The following is a 17,055-nucleotide window of genomic DNA, read 5'->3' on the forward strand; positions in this document are numbered from 1 at the left end:
ATTTCATTCTGTGGTTGGAACAACCATTCATCAACTACACAGCTAGTTATAGGTTAGTGTATGTGTAATACAGTACCTTTTGCCAGTTGATCTGATCATGGCTCATAGGATACCATAGGTCTAGAGTACCAGTGCTTCACTGCATTGGCATGACACAACACACACTGAAGGTCATTTATTTTAGTGTGTTTGCACCACAGGGACAAGTGTGGAGCGTTTGCATGGGGAGGTGTTGACAGGAGCGTCTAATGCTGTAGGCATGTTAGACAGTCACATCAATATAGAGCAGCGCTCTCACTCTTTTTCTCTCTCTGTCCCCTCTCTTTGTCCCTCTCTCTCTCTTTCTCTTTCTCTCTCTCTCTCTCTCTCTCTCTCTCTCTCTCTCTCTCTCTCTCTCTCTCTCTCTCTCTCTCTCTCTCTCTCTCTCTCTCTCTCTCTCTCTCGCTCTCTCTCTGCCCCCCTCACTCTCTCTCTGTCCTCTCTCTCTCTGTCCCTCCCCCATTCTCTCTCTCTCTGTCCCCCCTCTCTCTCTGTCCTCTCTCTCTGTCCCCCACTCTGTCTGTCCCTCTCGCTCTCACTCTGTCCTCTCTCTCTCGCTCTCTCTCGCTCTCTCTGTCCCTCCCCCATTCTCTCTCTCGCTCTGTCCTTCTCTCTCTCTGTCCCCCTCACACACTCTCTCTCTCTCTCTCTCTCTCTCTCTCTCTCTCTCTCTCTCTCTCTCTCTCTCTCTCTCTCTCTCTCTCTCTCTCTCTCTCTCTCTCTCTCTCTCTGTCAGTCAGTCAGTCCAGTACTTTTCATACTGAAAAACGATTCCGTACACCACCGTAGTAGAACTGTACTGTCCAGGCTGGGCTAGGCCTGAACAGTACAGTCAGTCAGTCTCAGTAGAACAAAGTGTTCTCTAACTCTCTGCTCTACTCTACTCTCAACTCACTGCTCTCACTCCTCTGGAGAGAGAAGGAGGGTTTTGGCTGCCTGCCAGGGGTGGAAAAATCTATAAGCCATTACGTAATATACCATATCTTTACCTTAGGTGAACCCAGTACAAGATCCACAGCTGTGAGCACACAGAGGGAGGGAGGGAGGCCTGTGTGGAAAAGAGATTGTGTGTGTGTAGGGAGAGAGAGAAAGTGAGAGAGTGCGTGTGTGTGTGTGTGTGTGTGTGTGTGTGTAGAAACAGAGAGAGAGGGAGAATGAGTGTGTGTACTGTATTAGAGAGAGAGACTTCTTTGTGGCCAGTTTGCAGCACTTGCAGACCCTCACATCAATAGGTCACATCACAATTAGCTGTAACTCTGTTGTAACATTAGCTACTTTCCTTTCTTTCTGTTTGTCATGTATTTCTTAAAGCAGCGTTGGCATAGATAGACTTAAGAGGAGACTTTTTCTGGATTCTTCCCAGTCACTTGGCCAAGTGATCATGATGCTCATAGAGTAAGTCAGATCGTCTGTGATTCATTTATTTTGATTATATACAACATTTTAATCAGAATACTGTTGTGTGATTCGAAAAGCCATGGCAACGTACTGCACTGTACTTCCAAAGCTGCTGGGCTGAATATTAATTTATGAAAGCTTCTTCTTCCTGCATACAGATGTGTCAGTGCGTACATACGTGTGTGTTTCTGAGAATGAAAATGGGAGTACGAGGCCGCGTTGAACAGACCTGCTTTTCACTTGACACATTGACAGTATTGACACGTCAACGCTCTCATCCCATAATATGCTCTAATCATGGCTGCTTATCATGGCTTGATAAGAGGGCTAGGTCTGCATCCCAAATGGAACCCTATTGGTCAAAAGTAGTGCACTATATAGGGAATAGGATGCCATTTGGGATGCAACTACGGTCTTTTTATGTTTTGATGTGACTGACGCAATCTTGAGTTTGTGCAAGTACAGGCCTCACAATACATGCGTCCATTCCTACTTAATGGCTATTGTCGTGATTCTCTGGCTGTCAGTGTGAATAAATTCCATTGGCCCAAACGTGTTCCTCTAAACATAGATGCTTGGTGATGGTTCATGTTGTTCAAGAAGGGTTAAATTAGTTATTTGCAAATTATTATTTCTCATGCTTTGAGAAGAGAAAGTTAGATGCAGGTGCCTGCTGCTGTTGTTTTCAGTCTGATTGCAGACTAGTCCCTATATTAGGATTTAATAAAGGGGTCGGCAACAGGAGGGATTCCTTTTGGCCTGCCAAAGTTTAGTAAAAAAAAAAAATATATATATATATTTTTTTGTTTTGAATTCAGCAAAAATGAAAAAAGTAAACCTGATCGCGTCTCAATGTAATCAAGGTATGAAATTACTGTTATTTTCAAATACAATCTCTTTTTGGGCATAGTTGTGGTCAATTTGCAGTGTACAAATTCATATAATTATCCTCGGGCCCCCGACCATCCGCTGCGACAAAAATCGTCCTACGGCTGAATCTAGTTGCCTATCCCTGCTCTAATACAGTGGGGGGGAAAAGTATTTAGTCAGCCACCAATTGTGCAAGTTCTCCCACTTAAAAAGATGAGAGAGGCCTGTAATTTTCATCATAGGTACACGTCAACTATGACAGACAAAATGAGAAAATAAAATCCAGAAAATCACATTGTAGGATTTTTAATGAATTTATTTGCAAATTATGGTGGAAAATAAGTATTTGGTCAATAACAAAAGTTTCTCAATACTTTGTTATATACCCTTTGTTGGCAATGACACAGGTCAAACGTTTTCTGTAAGTCTTCACAAGGTTTTCACACACTGTTGCTGGTATTTTGGCCCATTCCTCCATGCAGATCTCCTCTAGAGCAGTGATGTTTTGGGGCTGTCGCTGGGCAACACAGACTTTCAACTCCCTCCAAAGATTTTCTATGCGGTTGAGATCTGGAGACTGGCTAGGCCACTCCAGGACCTTGAAATGCTTCTTACGAAGCCACTCCTTCGTTGCCCGGGCGGTGTGTTTGGGATCATTGTCATGCTGAAAGACCCAGCCACGTTTCATCTTCAATGCCCTTGCTGATGGAAGGAGGTTTTCACTCAAAATCTCACGATACATGGCCCCATTCATTCTTTCCTTTACACGGATCAGTCGTCCTGGTCCCTTTGCAGAAAAACAGCCCCAAAGCATGATGTTTCCACCCCCATGCTTCACAGTAGGTATGGTGTTCTTTGGATGCAACTCAGCATTCTTTGTCCTCCAAACACGACGAGTTGAGTTTTTACCAAAAAGTTCTATTTTGGTTTCATCTGACCATATGACATTCTCCCAATCCTCTTCTGGATCATCCAAATGCACTCTAGCAAACTTCAGACGGGCCTGGACATGTACTGGCTTAAGCAGGGGGACACGTCTGGCACTGCAGGATTTGAGTCCCTGGCGGCGTAGTGTGTTACTGATGGTAGGCTTTGTTACTTTGGTCCCAGCTCTCTGCAGGTCATTCACTAGGTCCCCCCGTGTGGTTCTGGGATTTTTGCTCACCGTTCTTGTGATCATTCTGACCCCACGGGGTGAGATCTTGCGTGGAGCCCCAGATCGAGGGAGATTATCAGTGGTCTTGTATGTCTTCCATTTCCTAATAATTGCTCCCACAGTTGATTTCTTCAAACCAAGCTGCTTACCTATTGCAGATTCAGTCTTCCCAGCCTGGTGCAGGTCTACAATTTTGTTTCTGGTGTCCTTTGACAGCTCTTTGGTCTTGGCCATAGTGGAGTTTGGAGTGTGACTGTTTGAGGTTGTGGACGGGTGTCTTTTATACTGATAACAAGTTCAAACAGGTGCCATTAATACAGGTAACGAGTGGAGGACAGAGGAGCCTCTTAAAGAAGAAGTTACAGGTCTGTGAGAACCAGAAATCTTGCTTGTTTGTAGGTGACCAAATACTTATTTTCCACCATAATTTGCAAATTAATTAATTAAAAATCCTAAAATGTGATTTTCTAGATTTTTTTTCCTCATTTTGTCTGTCATAGTTGACGTGTACCTATGATGAAAATTACAGGCCTCTCTCATCTTTTTAAGTGGGAGAACTTGCACAATTGGTGGCTGACTAAATACTTTTTTCCCCCACTGTATAATCCACCATCCGCGGCACTGCCAGAAATATTGACAATTGCTAAATAACATGGTAAGAATCAGTCAACTCTGATGGTGATCGTTATTAAATTGTCCGTAATGACGGTTGATAATACCCATATGGATTGGGGAAGAGAGGGACACACTCACACACACACACACCCTCACACACACACACACAAACATGCGCTGAGAGGCAATTGTAAGTTAATGTGAAACCATAGTAAAACACATGCAGATGTGGATTAGAATGTCTTACCACAAACTCACTTCTAACACTTTCCATTGTTACACTCCTTACATTATTCCTAGTTTAATTTGACCAATCTCGCCTGTGGAATTTCAACACAGTCACACACACGCAACTCTTCAACTCGGAGTCAGACCCTCAAATTAAACACGTTTGGAGCCCCATCTCTCACCACACACACACGGGTGGTTAACCGTGGTGCAGGGGTGAGGGCGGTTGTCGGTATTGGGGGGCTGGCGGCTACAACTAGGGAGGCAGATAGCTAGGTGGGGTTGTGGCTGGGTGGGAGATGGTGATATGTTTGTGTTTATTGACTTAAAGACATACACACACACACACACACCAGGGCTCCAGACTCAGGGGAAACGTGTGTGTTTAGAGCACACAGGCCTAATGATGCTGATTTAGACATTCTTGCGGCACTCCCTCTGGCTTGTGGTGAGTTAACTGGAACAGGGGCGACAACAAGCCAGCTCAGTGAGAGTGGTATGAGTTTGTGAGCCCCATGGGCCCTGTTCAAAAGTAGTTCACTATTTAGGGAATAGGGTGCCATTTGGGACACAGCCATGGAGGAGGAAAAACATACATCTCCAATGTGAATCGAACTAGTTCCCGGCAGTTTGTGTTTTCCCAGTTGCGCTCAATTTATTTATTTTTATATTCAGATGTTATGGATTGCTCCTGGAATAGGGCCGATCAATTTCCCAGCAATGGGAATTTACACTGTTTGAATGTTCTCTCTCGTGTTCTAAACAGAGGAATTTTGAGATGGAGGCTTTATGGGAGTGAATTCTCGACCGCTTTTAAACAAATATCAGAATAATGTAAAACTTCCCCCATTTTATTTGTTATTACTTCAAGATTTGCCTTTTGTGTGTGTGTGGGGGGTTGGGATGTGTTTGTGTGTGAATCATAGTGTGGCAGTGTGTAGTCAGGCCTTTTACACAGGTGATAAAATGCTGACCTGGACCAGAGTAAGTACTGGAACCTACTGCTCACTGTCTCTGTGTCTCAGAGTTCTCTCAGTACAGGAGATACCTGCACATGTGCCTGCACACACACACACACACAATATCACACACACCCTCTCTCTCTCTTTCTCTCGCTCGTGCGTGCTCTCTCTCTCTCTCTCTCTCGCACGTGCGCTCTCTTTCTTGCGCTCTCTCTCTCTCTCTCTCTCTCTCTCTCTCTCTCTCTCAGTAAGAGCCATGGGTCTTATCTCTGATTTTGTGAAACTGTGCTAACTTTCCTTGGAAAACAGCTTGTCTAGCCTATCTAACAACTATTTCTCCATTTGCTAGTCCATTGTCTAAGAACGGAATGCCATTCATTCCCAAAGACAGTTACCCAACTTCCCTCCCCAGTCAGCCTCTATGTTAAACCCTACCTGGTTCTCCAACTTGCCTGACTCTACTGTCTTCCCCTCCAGACTAAAATGGTTGAACATATTGAATTTCTTTACGGGATGTGATGGAATGCTAATGCATCAAAACCATGGCACCCTATTCCCTATATAGTGCACTACTTTTGACCAGGGCCCCATATGGCTCTGGTCAAAAGTAGTTCACTATATAGAGAATAGGGTGCCATTTGGGACACAGCCCATATTATACTACTTAGAGGGAGCTAGCGCTAATAGCCAAGTACCTATCTGAGGAATCAGATATTATGGAAATGTACCTCCTCTCAATCCTCCTCTATCCCCCTTGATGGGCTTGTGTGTCAAATGACACCCTATTCCCTACATAGTGTACTACTTTTGACCAGAGCCCTTTGAAGATCGGGTGTCATTTGCGACGCGGCTTTAGACAGAGAACTTACTGGAGTTCCCTTTCCTTTCCCCCTGAAGAATCACATATTTGAAAGCCAGAAACTGTACTATTGACTCACACAATACAGCAGTTGTATTCTATAATGCTATTCCTTCCTATTGGAGAACGACGTAAACTCTAAATCCTATTGTACATCTGATTCTTGTATACACTGTGTGTTCGCTTTTCGGCCCTGAAGCTCGAATGTGTGTGTGTGTCGTGCACACTGTAACAGGACAATTGGTAACCGTAAACATTCTGGAACTCTCTCGTCTCCATCCTGAAACAGTCTTCTCTTGCAGTCTGAAGCATGATTGAACAGAACAGCAGAGGTCAAACCCACATGGCTGTTTCTGTTTGTGATGGAGTAGCAGCTATAGCTCTGGCTTGACTCATTTGGCCACAGTGGTGGTGTGAGGCTTGGCTCGGCTATGGCTACTGCACTGCACATTTTAAAGCTACAGTCTGGGTTTTGTTCTCAGCAAAACGGCAGTTTGTAAACAAGGGAGTAATAAAAAAGTGTATTTTGAGTTTACGATAAGGTAAGGACAGTTGTGCTATAGGCTCACAACGCAAGTTATATTCCTCAAGAATCAATCTAGAATTGAAAGTGAACTCTTGAAAATATTCTTAGATCACAGATTGTAGCTTTAAAGGCAAGCTCCTTCTTTTCAGCCTGAATCAGCCCTGCGTCTCCTGACTGACAGCCAAGAAGTTGAGCAGCATCTGACGTGGCAGCTACAGTGTGCGTTTGTTGTGTGTGTGTGTGTGTGTGTGTGTGTGTGCAACAACTACTCTCAGAATAGGAGAACAGTCCAGCTCTCTCTCTTTTGTTCTGACTCACTGTGTAACCAGCGGTACCACCACCATATCTGTCACTGTGTTACTACGGTTTGGAAGTGAAAGTGTTTGGAATAAGTGCCCATCTTAGGTGGTTTTTGCCATGAATTTAGCTATTGAAAGTGCTGGGCCCACGGGCCGTAGATGCCCACCCCTGAGTTAGGAAGTAGGAAAAGGTGTTTGAAATAAGTACTGTTCTTAGGTGTTTTTTAAAGGATTTTGATCTAGGGCTGAATTAAATTAAACAGGTTCTATATCTTCCCCGTTGGAGAGATGTGATTCCCTCCCCTGTGTCTCCTCTCAGACCCTGGTTGCATCCCAAATGGTAACCTATTCCCTATATAGTGCACTATATACACTTTTGATGAGATACCTATAGGCCATGGTCAAAAGTAGTGCACTATGTAGGGAATAGGGTGCAATTTGGGACACACTTTTCAAACAAAAGAGTTGCTTGAAGATTACGATTATTTTAACAACTTCTCACTAGAAATAAGCAGACGGTCGAGCACAAGCCTCAGCACACAAAAAGTACCACCTTTAACCCTGGCACTGCCATCCAACAGGCCATGCCCCAACACATATATAGTGCAGCCTTTAACCCTCGCATTGCCAACCAAGCACCAGACAGCACACAAACAGTGCAGGGTCTAGCTCTAGTGACTCATGGACTATGTTCCAATGTCCATACTAGTTTAGCTACCACTTGCATGCCAGATGCATCGCTTCATTGTAACAGAGGATGTTGTAACAGAGGATGTTGTACCAGAGGATGTATAACAGAAGATGTTGTATCAGAGGATGTTGTAACAGAGGATGTTGTAACAGAGGATATTGTAACCGAGCCACAGGATTTTAGTGGAGTTCCATTTACTATGATTAGGGCCCGTTTTCCTTGAAAATATAACCTTACTAGGAAAAGCTCTGGGCACTAACTAACATATATTTTAGTTCAATTTAATTCATCAAGATTGACAAGTGTAACAGTTGGTGGAGGACTAGGGTTTCAATAGGAGGAGAACAGGACAGTTCATCCTAGTGTAGGTGGTGGAGGACAATGCGGCCATCCCTCACAACGAATACATGTATTCTACGGTGATGACAGACCCATATTATTACTATCCTAATACATCAACTGACACAGTACATTTACAAAAGTGGCGACTGGTGATGACCGACTGGTGAAGACAGACTGGTAAAGTAGTATCCTCTTATAAACAGTACAATGCATCATCAACGGTGTATAATCCTGACACAATACATTTCAATGGAGTCATTTCCAGTTCAATAACATGAGGGTTCTTTAGATGGATATATCTTATGTAAGATGTCGTCGTCAGAACAGAGAGAGAAGAGTAACACTTTAAAGGCTTTGGGAAATGTTGGAGCAAATCTCTGTTTATACTAGCTATAGTCAAATGAGGTATGTGGGCAGGGAAGAGTTACTGCCTGCCAGGTGTGTGTGTGTGTGTGTGTGTGTGTGTGTGTGTGTGTGTGTGTGTGTGTGTGTGTGTGTGTGTGTGTGTGCGTGTGCGTGTGTGTGTGTAAACTAGGAAGGCTAAAAGGGAGTCTCATTGCACTTGTCCGTTTGGCACTGGTGGAATGAATGACTGTACAAGTTTGGAGTCTGGTCGAGTCAAGCTGTGTAGGGTGGTCCATGTGTGTGGGAGAAGAGAGAAAAAGAGAGAAGGGGAACGGAGGGAGAGAACGAGAGACCGAGATGACAAGAGAGAGTAAGGGTTACAGAGAGAGAGAAATAAAGAGAGATGTCAAAAGAGAGAGAGAGACTGCAGACCCGAGTGAGAGAGCGAGGAAAGGGTGGTGGAATTCGGGAAGGGTGCTGGAGGTGGGGTTGGCGGGATCCAGAATTAATGTGTGAGTTGGGCTGGTGGGATGGTGGCGAGGCATTTGCATAAAGGGTGAGGGCATCGTGCCCGGCTGTTGGGAAGGGTTGGCACCTCGCCTCACTAACTGGCAGAGGGAGGACTGAGGAGGAATAAAAGAGAGAGCGGGAGAGAGAGAGATACAGAAACAGAGAGAGAGGGAGTAAGAGTGAGTGAAGGGGAGAGCGAGAGAGAGCAGTAGAGAAAGATAGAGAGAAAGGGAGAGAGAGGAGGGAACTCACTCAATAGAGCATCTCTTGTTTCAGGGAGAGCCGGGTCCTGGCTGGCTGTTGGCAGAGCAGGGGAGAGGAGAGGAGAGGAGAGGAGAGGAGAGGAGAGGAGAGGAGAGGAGAGGAGAGGAGAGGAGAGGAGAGGAGAGGAGAGGAGAGGAGAGGAGAGGAGAGGGGATATCTGGTTAAATTATCTGCTTCATTCCTGCTGTACTCAACAAACACTCATACAAAGTTTATATCAAGTCCCTGCAGCTGTACTGTGGTCAAGCTGTTATTGGAATACGATATATACTGTATCTGAACCTGACTGTGTGTATGCGTGTGTCAGACAGTGTCCATGACAGACATACACACACACTCAGGTTCAGAGTGTGAGACAGTCCCCTCCCTCTCCTTTAGCTGGAAAACTGTCTGTCCCCCCGCCTCCTACACACACCACACACACACACACACACACACACACACACACACACCCTGCCCTCCCCCCTGAGTGTCAGGCACTGCCCACTTGACCTTTTCAGGAATGGCCGCCCTTGTGGACTGCTGGGGGGAATGCTGTGCATTCACTTTTACTGGAGCCGGCCGGCTGGGGGGCAGACAGAGAATACCTAGCGCCGCCCCCGGGGCAACTGGTACAATAATAATGGACAGGGGACTTAGTGACATATCTGATCCGCTTAGCTGCTTCTCCCTGCCCTTCACTGAAATATACCCTCTTAATAATGTCATGTAGCACTGAATGGGGCGGCGCACAATTGGCCCAGCGTCGTCCAGGGTAGGGGAGGGGAATGGCCTGCAGGGATGTAGCTCTGTTGGTAGAGCATGGCGTTTGCAACGCCAGGGTTGTGGGTTCGATTCCCACGGGGGGCCAGTATGAAAAATAAAATAATGTATGCACTCACTAACTGTAAGTCGCTCTGGATAAGAGCGTCTGCTAAATGACTCAAATGTAAATGTAAATAAATCATTGAATGGATGAATCAATGAATGGCTGAATGAATGAGTTATGAATGCATTATTTCGCATCCAATAGACACAATGAATCTTCTCAGTAATGTTAGGCTGCTGTATCAATTGTCAATATTGTGATATTTTAGTCTTCTTATCACCAGGCAGGAAATTGTTAGCATAAGACTGGGCCATTGTCTGGACTAGGCCTCCTGCTGTGCATTCTGGGATTTGTAGTGTATAGCTGGAAGAGGCTCCGATCCGGTCAGGGCCCTGTGTGTCTGGTTCCGTTTATAGCACACATACACTCAGGGCCTCACACACTCACACACACTCACACACACTCACACACACACTCCCTCGCCACGTAAATGCTTCCAGACTTTCACACATAGTAATGCGTCAGTGTGTAAACAGGGATAATTACAAACGATGCACAGACACACGTTCATCATCATTCCAACTGCCTCACTAACGAGAAAAGAAAGAAAGAAAGAAAGAAAGAAAGAAAGAAAGAAAGAAAGAAAGAAAGAAAGAAAGAAAGAAAGAAAGAAAGAAAGAAAGGACAGAGTTTTTCTGGATTTTGGAGAGAGAGAGAGAGAGAGAGAGAGAGAGAGAGAGAGAGAGAGAGAGAGAGAGAGAGAGAGAGAGAGAGAGAGAGAGAGAGAGAGAGAGAGAGAGAGAGAGAGAGAGAGAGAGAGAGAGAGAGAGAGAGAGAGAGAGAGAGAGAGAGAGAGAGAGAGAGAGAGAGAGAGAGAGAGATTGTGAGGAAGAAGTGATGCTATTGTAACCTGTCTTTGCTCTTTTGACTATTGTTTTAAACCCTATGGCCTATACACAGTTGCAAACTTGCAATGGTATGCTAGTCTGCTGCAACTGCAGTGCGGTTGTGCTGTCCTGCACACCTTGCTTTTCCTGCTCTCCTCGTGGGAATAAAAACATGGAAACTTGGCTGTAGCTATAGGAACACATTTTAGGAACACATTTTTCCCTTTTTCTTTTAACACAGAATAGCCTAAAATGGCAGAATGCTCCATATTAATGCAGAATTTCCTGCCCTATACAAAGTTTAGGAGGGAAGTTAAGAAGTTTGCATTGGATTTTCTATGCAAAGCACAGGCACTTTAAAAAACTTAATGACTCATAGTAATTTCGCAATCTATTCTAGAACACCGAAACTTGAATACAGAACACCCTAGAAAGTAAGCTGTAACACACACACATACACACACACACACGCACACACACTAGCATATGACGTGGAAAATATCCACAGGTGCCGTGGCCCAAATCTCTCGCACTCTTTCCCTTACATCATCGCAGTACCTGTCAATATGTGATTTTACTGAGCAGATGTCGAATGTTGTCCTCCCAATTCCAACTGTGACACGTCCGTCCTCGCGCTCTCCAGTGACTTTGTGTTTTATGGGAGAGGGCGAGAATACGTGCAGATCTCCAGTACTCCGTGTCACTCACCTGTCGTTGCTTCACCATCTTGAATTCACCTTATGCTAAGATAGAATGAAGTCATACATTCCAATCACATTTAAAAAAATAATAATTCGATTTCCTTCCACAACTTGACCATAACCATCATTTTTTACATCATATCCCTATTTATAAGTAGGCCTAACACGGAAATAATCATCTAGTCCAACGACACGTTAACTTGTGTGATAGGTGAATTGTGTTATTTTTTACAATGCATTTGTAATGCATTTCTAGAAATGTTACTATGAAAAATAAGAAACATTGACGACAGAAGCAGTGATATTTGAATGGCAATGGTATGAAGTGTTTTTGTAATTTATAATATTTCTGCATGATCAGACTGTTTGAGCAAGGCATTTGAGTAAAGAAACATAATTATATTATCCCCAAATGTATTTTTGCATCGAAAAAGTATTATTATTATTATTATTAGCTTATACAAATATACTGATGGTTAATTAGTTTTTTCTACTGTACATTTTGTATTTTAGAAGAAAATAAAATGTTGCCCTATACTCTCAACTGCTACACCACATAAAAGGCCTATGTTATGTACAGAAAAAAACGTTTAGGTTACCAAACTGTCTCAACAATAAATACATATGAATCCAATGAATAGCATTTCATTGTTTAAAACATCATTTGCCAAAATTGGCCAACATTAGAAATAGAGGATTGCACTATTGTCCAGTAAAGCAAAAGCATTTTTCTGAGTAAATGTAACTTCGTACTGATTCAGGCTATAAGGTTAAGTGCACGAAAATTAAACATTATTTAATCAACTTGATCATTTGTTTTCGGATCTACAAGTCTTTTTTAGCTTACTTTCCACTCCAGTCTTTGGCAAATGACAGCAGTGGCAAGGAGTGGAAAGTAATTTCTCAACAGAGATGGCAACCAGGCTGAAAGGACATTTCAAAGCATGTGAACGAAATTGTGACGTATTGTGTATTAGTTGCATGTATCCGTTGTTAAATCTCAATATGTAGCAGAATTTGTCAAATAATAAAGTCTTTTTTTAGTCATTTCAAGCAGTAAAGAAACATTTAATATATTGTTGGGGTGTATTCATGGTTCATTTATCTAATTAGGATTATTTTTGATGTTATTACATGATAACATTTTTACATTTTACATTTTACATTTTAGCCATTTTGCAGACGCTCTTATCCAGGGCATCCATTTTCATACATGATGTGTCTCTACTCGTTTAAGACCATACTAGAACAAAACAGAAGATTAAAGTAATTTACAAATAGGCTAAATGCATAGGCCCACTGTATGAAAATAGACAATTTCTTTATTAATCTTATTCCGAAAGATTATTTGTAGTCAATCTTTATCATTTGGGTTATTATATGTGGTTGATAGTTTAAAATTGTTACAAACCATTGTAATTAAGCCTATATATGTCTGCAGAGGGGCCTATTCAGACTAAAAACCTGAAAGCAAAATTATGTGCAGTATAACATTGGCTCTATAGATAACACACACGGGCTATATTTATGTTTACGAATAGTAAAATGTTCAATTTTCCTGTGAGAAAAAGCTGACCTATTTGGCTGAAAGTGTTTCTGCTTTTGGTTGAGCCTCGCGCCTGTAAGTCGATAACGCGGAGTTTCGCACCACTTTGGATCTGTTTTTATTGAAAGATGAAGTGAGAGGAGGTTTGTTCCTATTTTAACAGACTATATTATGTGAGTCAAATATAACAAGAAGAGAGGAGAGACGTTCAGAAATGCCGTCGTCATCTAAAGCAGTTCTACAAAAACACAGAAAGCGGCTATAGCAGAACATGTTTTCTGGAAGAGATTACAATTTACTGGTCCCCACAGCAAGGAGTTATTTTCCCCCTCGGCAACGCTTTTTATTTATTTTTTCTGCCCGTTGTTAATCTTGGCAATGCAAATATAGCCTACATTTGTTCTGAGGGCTGTTTTCATCCAACGTTAGGCTACCTGCTTATTCCTTGGCTATTGAAAGAAAGAGACTCATTTTGGCAGGCTTCGCCAGTAGGCTACGTTTTCCTTTCAAGATAAAGAGATGGTCTGCCTAAACATTCAAGTAGCCTATATACATTTAAAGGTTTCTTTTTAGTCCTTGCCTTACAGCTTTAATTTAATGGGGACTTGTTTGTGTGTCTTACTGGACTGCTAGTGCTAATTTTCAGCTTAATTTAATGTCTAATTGGTTTAGACCTATAAAGGAAAGGATTCTATTCTATGTCACTTATAGATTAGATATGAAGTAGAAAACCGTTTTGTAGGACTTAAATTCATTTATAATTCAATAGTATCAAACTTAGAGAGAAGGCTTTGAATTGCCTCATATGGAATGTTAGGCCTTTCCTATTTCTCATGTGTGAGAGCAGTTTGTGCAGAGGCCTTCTGATATCCTCAATAGACCTACTGGCCTATTAAATGCTGGCCTAGGATATATAAAAGTGTTTTGCTTGTAGGCTTATAGGGCAGGGTTGTTGAGGATTCTATATAAACAATTATAAATAAAAATGCAACAATGGAACTGTGGGTGTTGCTCACACACAAACCATAATGCCTCGGGTAAACGTTATCGTTCTTTTCCCTTTGTCTGCCTTTTTGGCAGTTGTTATACTCTGTATAGTATTTTCCCGCGGTTTCTGTGTAGAATCGATGGCTTTGTCCATTCATATATACATACACTCATTGTTAAAACTATAGGCGGCTTTCCCAGTCCCAAACACTCGTTTTTTTCCCGTCTCTCTAACTTCACTTGCTCTCTTTTTCGTTTGTGAGAAACAGAAGCGCAGGAGAGAGCTCGAGCTTGTCTCTGTGCAGCCTCGCGAACAAAGGTCACCGTTTAGAGAAAGAGAGAGTGGCACGCGGAGATAAGATGAGCTCTCTCTCTCAAAAAACCCAAAACATGATTGCAGAACAGGAGATACCGGTAACTATACCGCTGGCCCGCGGCAAGAGGCCCATGGCAGGCGGCTGTTGGCGGCAGACACACACTCACCGACCGCCTGCCGAGCGAGCGTATGTATTGGCCAAATGCATCCAACAGATCCACTGTAACTAGGCATGTAAATACGTTTTGAAAAATTATATTAAATGCCCCATAATAAATGGTAGGGTGCCACATAGACTGGTGTCCTGGCCAAAATAATAAAAGTTCAGCATTTTGCTAATTATATTAAACACACATAGGCCATGTTTGTTCGTAACTGCAGCAGTCCGGCACTATATAAAAGGCATAATTTAAGATTAATCTGGGGAAAAAATCTTCAGCTGTAAAATGTGTGGCTTTATTGAGGTATTTTGGATTTTATAAAATAAATCTTAGACACCAAATAGTGTTAATGTCATATCAATTGATTCACATAAATATATATATACAGTATACATATGAAAAATGTGAGCTTGCTTGATTTCTTTACTTTGGTTCATCAGATTTATGGACATGTTATGGCCAGTCTGTGATTGAATATTTTGCATTGAGAGTGTAAGCAATAGAATCCTGGGCTATCTTATATTGTGCAGAATCATAGAGCGCTTTCATTAATTTACTTGATGATATTTTCTGTTTTTGTTCCAGTCTGGTTGTGGTTGCAGCATGATAGGCTACTTGTGACAATATGGATGATATTTATGACAATATGGATACTTGTGGCAATAGTAGACTACCGGTTGCAAAGTAGCCATCTCTCCCCATCTCTTTGTATTACAATATGCCTAACGCTCAGTTAAGAGATTGGATGGATACTCTCTGATAATTTTAAAACAAGAATCTTATTAGACACACCTCTCTCATTCCTTTCTCTCTCTCTCTCTCTCTCTCTCTCTCTCTCTCTCTCTCTCTCTCTCTCTCTCTCTCTCTCTCTCTCTCTCTCTCTCTCTCTCTCTCTCTCTCTCTCTCTCTCTCTCTATCTCTCTCTATCTATCTATCCTCTCATCTTGTTATTTCTCCCAAATTCCTCTCTCTGTAACTTCTCTCCCCTACATTTGGTGCTCTCCCCCACATTTTGTGCCCACAGAGCAACTGTGTTGTCTCTCCTTCCCACATTCGGTGCCCGCCTATGTATTAGCATGTGCGTCAACCAGTGTCCGTCCAGCCCAGCCTTTCCAGATTGGGTCTTTGCTCAGTACCACCATCCAGCACCATGCAGCCAGCCACCCGGCTAGCCAGGCCGTGGCTTCACTGTCAGGCAGAGGCAGAGAGAGCAAGCTGGGCTAGATGGCTGTGTAGATCTGATGGCCCTGGGCTGGAACCAGAGGATTGTTGGTCTTTGTAGGGGTGTTCAGAGAGTGGCCATCGGGCTGGAACACAGCAGGGGCTGGAAATGTTGGAACTCGGAATCAAATCGTTCCGCTTCCATGCCAGAGGACCTACATGATTCTGCTCCCATTTTGCAAATTTTTGACACAATCTCTGTAATTTCCTCCTGGCCCGAATTTACTTATTATTTTCACATCACTTAGATATGGGTTATGTGGTTTGTGATTTTGTGTGTATGTGTGTGTGTGTTCACAAAAAAATGAACAATTATACTATCATGGGATGGCTGTGAGAATTATCCTTTTAAAAATTTTTCCCCCTCGGAAATGCTGTATATACAGTATATATATATTAATTATACAGTATATATATTAATTATACAGTATATATATTAATTATACAGTATATGTATGAATTATATCCCTTGTGGAACCTAAATGTCCTATTTCCTGAACACTCCTTCCTTCCTCACTAGGGTCAGACAGCCAATGAGAGCAAGTAAAGTGGTAGCCAGGGTGATGCAGTCAGTCGCCAACTCCTTGCAGTTCAACCTACCTGATGTTTTGCATGTCCTTTACGTCACTGGATGGAAATGCTTTACATCCAACGTTACATGTTGGAGTATGAAAATAAAGCAACAAAAATGGCATGTTTTTATATGACAAAGAAAGGATAGATGTGTATTTTTGGAGGCACAGACAGGCCATATACTTTTGTGACTTGCAGTGAAAGGATCCTTTGTAAGGTTTCACGTATCTGCCTGCCCTGCATTCATAAACAGCAAATAGGCTACATTTACATTTACAGAGATACGGTCCAGTCCGTAGCTGACCGGTTCAGTTCCCAAGTTCCCATTGTCCACTGATTGAACCCCTCTCATTGGAATGCACTCTACATTTGTAACAGAAACTTTTAATGTGTGTCGAACACGCTGTTGTCAAGCACGCAGCTGCTAAAAAGGGCCAGTTTAGAATTGGAATGAATGTGAGAGAACAAATAGAAAAAGGTCCAGTTTGGAACAAATGCGAGAGAGTGATTTAAAACAGGAAAGCAGGAGAGTGTTTTTGGATAGAGGATGGATGGATGGATGTATTTTGGGGGGGAAGAAGGGGGGAAAGGAATGGTTGTTCTTCTCCTCTTTTCCCCCCTCTCACTCTCTTTGTTTGTGTGGTAAATCCAGGAGCAGCTGCTTGGTTTGAGGGTCTAGTGGGATTTTGGGGCTGCGCTTTCTCATGGCATCCTGTGCCAAGGTGGTGAAACGCGAGCAGAGAGCGGAGGA

The 17,055-nt window shown here is 42.8% G+C and overlaps 1 protein-coding gene across 13 annotated transcripts in view; it reads left to right on the forward strand.

The window, feature by feature from the left end:
• The window catches only part of LOC121553920 (nuclear factor 1 X-type), a 153,935-nt gene that overhangs the window by 32,573 nt on the left and 104,307 nt on the right, over nucleotides 1-17,055 (forward strand). The window lies entirely within an intron of this gene.

Source organism: Coregonus clupeaformis, chromosome 20 (assembly GCF_020615455.1).
Source record: "Coregonus clupeaformis isolate EN_2021a chromosome 20, ASM2061545v1, whole genome shotgun sequence".
Classification (NCBI taxonomy): domain Eukaryota; kingdom Metazoa; phylum Chordata; class Actinopteri; order Salmoniformes; family Salmonidae; genus Coregonus; species Coregonus clupeaformis.